Below are 6,291 nucleotides of genomic sequence, written 5' to 3' on the forward strand. Positions count from 1 at the left end.
TTTTCAAAAACAACATATAACATCATTCAAAAATCCCTTTATACATTGTTTAATCTCAGTTACTTTGAACTCTGGTACGAAAAACAATCTCAAAGGGTAATTTTTGGTAAATTTTCCGTTACTCAAAAACACCCATTTAAAATAAAGATTATAAGAATGCGCTTGAGGCAAAAATCCGACGAAAGAGGGGTCCACTTGACGACTACCTTCAATTGCTCTGTAAGAGAAATAAAAGAGTTTGTCGGTGTTGTAATTGCGTGATTTTCGGGTACATCCTCTTCGAAAAGAAGCATACCCAAGAGTCAATTTGGCCCTCAGCAACTCACATCTTTTTTTCTTTAAAGTATTTTCGCCTTTTTGCCCACCATCAATTCCCGAAACGTGAGATTTAAGCCGAATTTTGGAGGGTATTGCATTGAAAAATGTTCACGGGTCGAACATCAAGAAAATGTATCTCGCGAGTAGTCTTTTATTTGTTGGTTGAGAAGAAGCTATATATATTTTTTGTGTGTATATTTCTGGGCAAGGAAACGAGTTTCAAGAGACGCTGCCATGTTTGAAAAATCTCGCGAGGTCAAGTGAAAGAAGAGGATGACTTAAAAAGAAAAAGAATTGAGAATGAAAAGATTGTGACCATGCTCTGGGACATGCAGCATCTCCAGAGAGACTTGGGAATATTTATTTCTATATGCGCCATCAACAGATAAAAAATCACTTTAATGTTTTTATTTCAAGTGGAATATTTTGCTGAGATTGAAGATTGAGTATAAGAAATTCTAAAGTTCTTCGCCTTGGCATCTGTGGCTTCCATCCGATCCGATTTTCGATAAGAATTAATTGAAGCGGATCAAAACAATTTACCAGAGGGATTTTCTTGTGACTATATCAGGTGCTATAGTGGTCAGAAAGAAAGCCCCTTATTTGACTTTCACTGCATGCTCCAAGCACTACTACTGGGGTGAGGCCGTAAATGAGCGATTATCGTGTGAATTTAAATGGATAAGGTGTCCTAATAAAAATTCCATGTGCAATTTGAGTTTGGACATGGCCGTTGGTGTGAGATTTATTGGTCTGGGAGCAAATCATTTTCCCCAATTTGATGCTTTTGCCTTTTTACGATCCATAAAACAGCAGTTTGAGAGATCATTTTTACGATGTGTTGAATTGATACATGCGGTTGTTATTTTTTTTTTTCCTCCTTTCGTATTTATATTTTCCCTCGTGCACCAAGAGTTCTTCAAAGTTGTAAGCACAAACAGTCAGTGAAAAAGAGATGAAAAGAGTGGAAGAGAAGGAGTCTCGTCGGCGCATACAATTTGAGTTTTAAAAGGTCAATAAAAGTCACTGGTAATTGATAATAATTTCCATTTTATAGACTACTTAAGTGTATAAAAGTCAGGAGAATAGCATGCCTCCTCACTCCCTTGTTCCAAAACATTCAAACGATGGTACATTTTTTCACCATTGGATGCCTGGCGGAAACAATTGGACAATTTCTTTTATTGATTGTTGATATTGGATGCAACTTTCTTGGATGTCTCGAGGGCTGCAGGAATAAATTAAATTGGGATATAATTCTCAAAAGCCAATTGACTCAATTCACGCGATCGACATGGAACGATAATCGTCAATCTCACTGAATACTGGATTATATTTATTGTCACTGATTCATTCTTAATGACTCAATTTTTGCTAGTTCGATTTCAACTTAATGCTAAAAGTTGTATGTGTATGAAAAGACGTTTTAGATTTGTTGTTCTTTACTTCGTCATTAATGTTACTGTCTGGAAAAAATAATATATCAAAATTTTAACTTCTCAGGAGTTTAGAGGCTTGAGAATGCATCGTAATATTTTGCTAGCCACATTATGTGTACTCGTAAAATAAGCAAAATGTCACAGATTTATTGCTCTTTATAAGCTGTACGGTAATTTACGTCTGAACATATAACAACATAGGTAATGAAATAAACTCAAACTTTTAATATAAATATGACGGAAAAAAGACGATTTCTGAAAATTAGATTATTATTGCTTCCCCATAAATAAAAAAGATAATAAGGGTTTTTACTACTTCTTGTCTTTGAAAATACATTTTCAAAATCAGATTTGATTAGAAAAAAATGTGTAAGCGCCCAAATAGACGTCGAGAATAACTAAGCTTATAATAGTTGATCATCGAGAATAATTTAGCTCGTAAAATTTGGCATATCCCAAACTAATATACTGAGTTTTTTACAAGCTAAATATTCTTAGGAATCAGCCTGAGTCTATTTGTGCTCCTAGAATATAAAAATATTATTCGCCACCTTCCCCACTCAATAGTCAAATTTTTCCCGTTTTTCCGAATGTACTCGTACATCTTTACCATAAATTTTAAATATTTTATGTGTAAACTGACGCGATTTTCTATAAAATTTGGCGACTGACGACGCAGATTCATTCTATCAGTTATCTCTGGACAATTTCCCACCTTTCAACTTTTTGTAATTTGGCATTTTTAATCTAAATTATACATTTATCAAAAAACAGAATATTTCTTGTTATCTATAATCACTTTTATATACATATATTTACCATTGAAAACTTAAAAAATGTACAAATCCACCATTTGATTCTCAAATGACATAAACTCAAAATGTAACCGGTTTACATTAAGTTGGTTGCATTTTTTGACCATTTTGAATTAGTATTTTAAATGAGGCAACAAACTTTTGATTTCTCAAAAATGACCAACTTTTGGAAAACAATTATTTTTGATACGAAATAAAATTAATTATTTTTTTCAAAATAAATAAATAAGATCTACGGATTATGCCCAGCGCACAATAACATTTGTTTTGTAAACATGTTTTTGACATTTCTATGAGAGTGAGTGAGACCTAGATCTAGTCATCTTGCTCACTCTCATAGGAAATTTTGAAAACATATTTACAAACAAAAGTTATTGTGCGTTGGGCATTACAGGGAACTCATGTGCAAAAAAAAATAATTCTGAAAAGTAATTTTTTCAATCATTTTTTGCACATGGTTTCCCAATCATACATGAGGCAACAAACTTTTGACATCCACTGTATATTTGCATAGAGAAAAGAATAGTTAATTTCTTAGAAGCGTGAGAAAGAAATAAAATTGTGGAGAGCTTTATCCTTATCTATTTGTCCTTGTGATATTTTTGAGACTGCAGCGCCTCTGGTGTTTTTTGTACAATCTAACTGATTTAAAGGAATTGTCAACCATTTAAATGACCTCAACATTTTTCTTTAAGCCTATAAGATGAATTGATTGGATTGGCCTTCTGAGATAAATTTTTACGCGTTGCATCTTTAAATCGCCCTTAATAGGTTTATTCGTACTCTCCTATGAAGATCTTTAATTTTAAAAGGTCCACTTTTTTTGTCCTTCAATCCCTTCAGAAGATTTTCACTGACTGAAATTCAATAAGAAAAATAAAACGAACGAAGAAAAACAATGAAACTTCTAACATGAACCCTTGGAAAATCCAAGGTGTTTTCTTTTTAGCTCTAGGGACGATTTGAAAACCTATATAGCTCGTAACGTTGAAGAAGAATTTCTGAAAATACCATTCAATGATAATTTTCACTATAATGAAAAATCGGTGAGATTGTTAAGAATATCATCTAATGTTATGTATATAATTATTGTAGTTTCAAATCCCAAGAGGTTTTTGCTTTAAAAATATTGAAAATATTATATAAAAAATAAATAAATTCAATCATCATACATCGAATATTAGAAAATTATGAAATATGTAGTAAGTCTCTGATTGTTAACATGACTGTTAACTATGCTTTCTACATTAGAAAAAATACGAAATTTTATTTTATATCTAGCAACTATGAGACTAAATGTAATATTCAAAATTTCTAATTTCTAATTGATGTATACTACGAAAAAAAAGTTTTATTTTGCATAAAAAGTTCACAAGACTAATTTTGTTGCTATGTGCCGACCTACCCCAAGGCGAAGTATCATGAAAACTTTGTGGAAAAAATTGTCCCATAAACAGAGTAATTAAAATGCTCAATTGCCAGAAAAGTATTGAGGTGGTTGAAATAAGTTATGAGGAGAGCCAATTGGTGAAGACATAGTCGGTGGGAAAATCACTTGCTACTCTCTCAATTACAATCAGAAAAGGAGAAAAGTCAAAGATTGTATAACACTTTGAGCATACAACCCAGACATAAACATACCATAAGCCAAAAACGACTCTTTTTAGTGGCAAATAACTATAAAATAACACTCAAATGAATGGTCTCAAATTAAGAGGGTGAATCTCAAGTGGTGCACACTGTTTTATTGTACTGTTTCTCACAGTCACCCTCCTCTAGTTTGGAGAGGTAGGAAATGGGTGGAAATAATCATAGAATATTCCATCCAAACTCGTCCAGAAACTTCCACTGTAAGTATTTTTGGATGGTGCACCCTGTATTTTTTTGTAAGTGTTTAGTACACCATTTATCGTTTATTTTACTGATCGTAAAAATCAAATCCGAAGAGTGTGGCAGAAGCTCTGATGCTCATCTCCACGGCGCTTTTTTGGGATCGGCCTCTGTTGTCGGAGCGAATAAATGAAAATGATCCCAACCTGTTTGAGCGTTCCTCAACAATAGCAATAATCGTAATAATAATATTAAATAAATGTGACTTCCCAATGCCTTGTTAATTTGCCATTTTCATCACGAAAATGTGCAATATCTGGATTCTTTCGAATGCGATTTACGATGGGAAAATTTTGATGGCTTCTAGATTTCAGAATAAGGCGATTTTTACAGCTATTTTGTGACATATTTCTTTGATACTTTTACAAGATTTTATGTGATAAAAATTTGATGGGGATTATAGTGACTTTTTGTTTACCTATCATATGTAAATTTAATTAAACTTTTATTTTATGAATGAATAATTTTAGTAGTTAAGAATAAGCGTTCTGAACAGTTTAAAGATTTGTTACTGATGTTTTCAATTTTATGACTGAAATGGCCTCCACACACTAAAGAAGTTTATGTCCATATTGAAGCAAATTCCCTATACACTTCTGTAGGAAAAACTCTTCAATCCTCTCGTTGAGTAATAACCTTTCTGATTTGAGAACTCTCTCCGATTGAGGTTTTTCCTTTACCGATTCGAAGGTATATCAGAGAGAACTTACCTAAAAAACCGTTGGAAGTTCGAACGTTTAAACCGACGAGTTACACAAAAGTGAGCAAGTTCATGAAAAGGACATTTATTTAAATGAAATTGCAATTCAAACGTTCTGCGATCCTGAAATTCTACAAAACTACACAAAAAATCACTTTTTGCAGCAAATGTTTGCACACTCTTGTTGACATTGATGACGATTGAAGTGTCAAGAATATCGAAACTCGAAATGGCAGAACAATCAGCGCTAAAGCGGCGAGCACATGTACTTGCACTTTAGGCTTCCGGTAGATTTTCGAATATAGGTTTGGCTTGGCTTTGGAGTGGCTTTGTCTCTTCGAAAGGTTATTACTGAACGGAGCCAATATGGACATAAATTTCTCTAGTGTATGGGGGCCATGAGGGTGATTGATGCACAAAATCGGTTTTTAAAGAACATTTGAGATTAAAATAGTTTTTTGGGAAATATAAGAAAAATTGAAATATTCAAAGGCTGAAGCATTCAAAGAGAGAGTTTCGTTTCCGAATTTTTCATAATCACTGAATTTATAGTCTAGGGGATTATTTACACTTATTGTGTCATCAAGTTCAAAAAGTTTCAAGTTCTATTTGAATTCGATAGAAAAAGACAAGCAAATCTAACATTTTTGAGCAACAGAGCGAAATGCACAACTTCAAGTGATTGTATTTTACTAATTTTGATAAATATGGGAACAACATAAAATTGTTAAAAATCTCACCTAGGGGAAAGCTTTCAGGCTTGACATATACTCTGACTTTCAAAACTTCATATTTCTCTTATATTCCTTTAATGAATCTAATCTGATGGCAATATAATAGTTAGTCCTAAATCACATAGGGGAAAGTTGTCAGCCTTTGAACGTAAAATGATGTTCAAAATTTCAGATTTTTTGCAGAGTAAACTACACATGAGTTTTACTTTGCACTACACCAAAAAATTCTCTTGTTCATTGAGCTTCTATGCTTACCCCATTCAGGACTCGCAAGTCCTCAGTTTTTCCTGGTGAGAAACTTGAAAATGTGATGTCGATATATTCAAAGGCAGCCTGCATGGTCTGCCTTTGAATGTGGTTAGGCAGCCTTTGAATCTTAATCTTTCACTGAGAAT

The sequence above is a fragment of the Phlebotomus papatasi genome, chromosome 1 (assembly GCF_024763615.1).
Source record: "Phlebotomus papatasi isolate M1 chromosome 1, Ppap_2.1, whole genome shotgun sequence".
NCBI lineage: Eukaryota > Metazoa > Arthropoda > Insecta > Diptera > Psychodidae > Phlebotomus > Phlebotomus papatasi.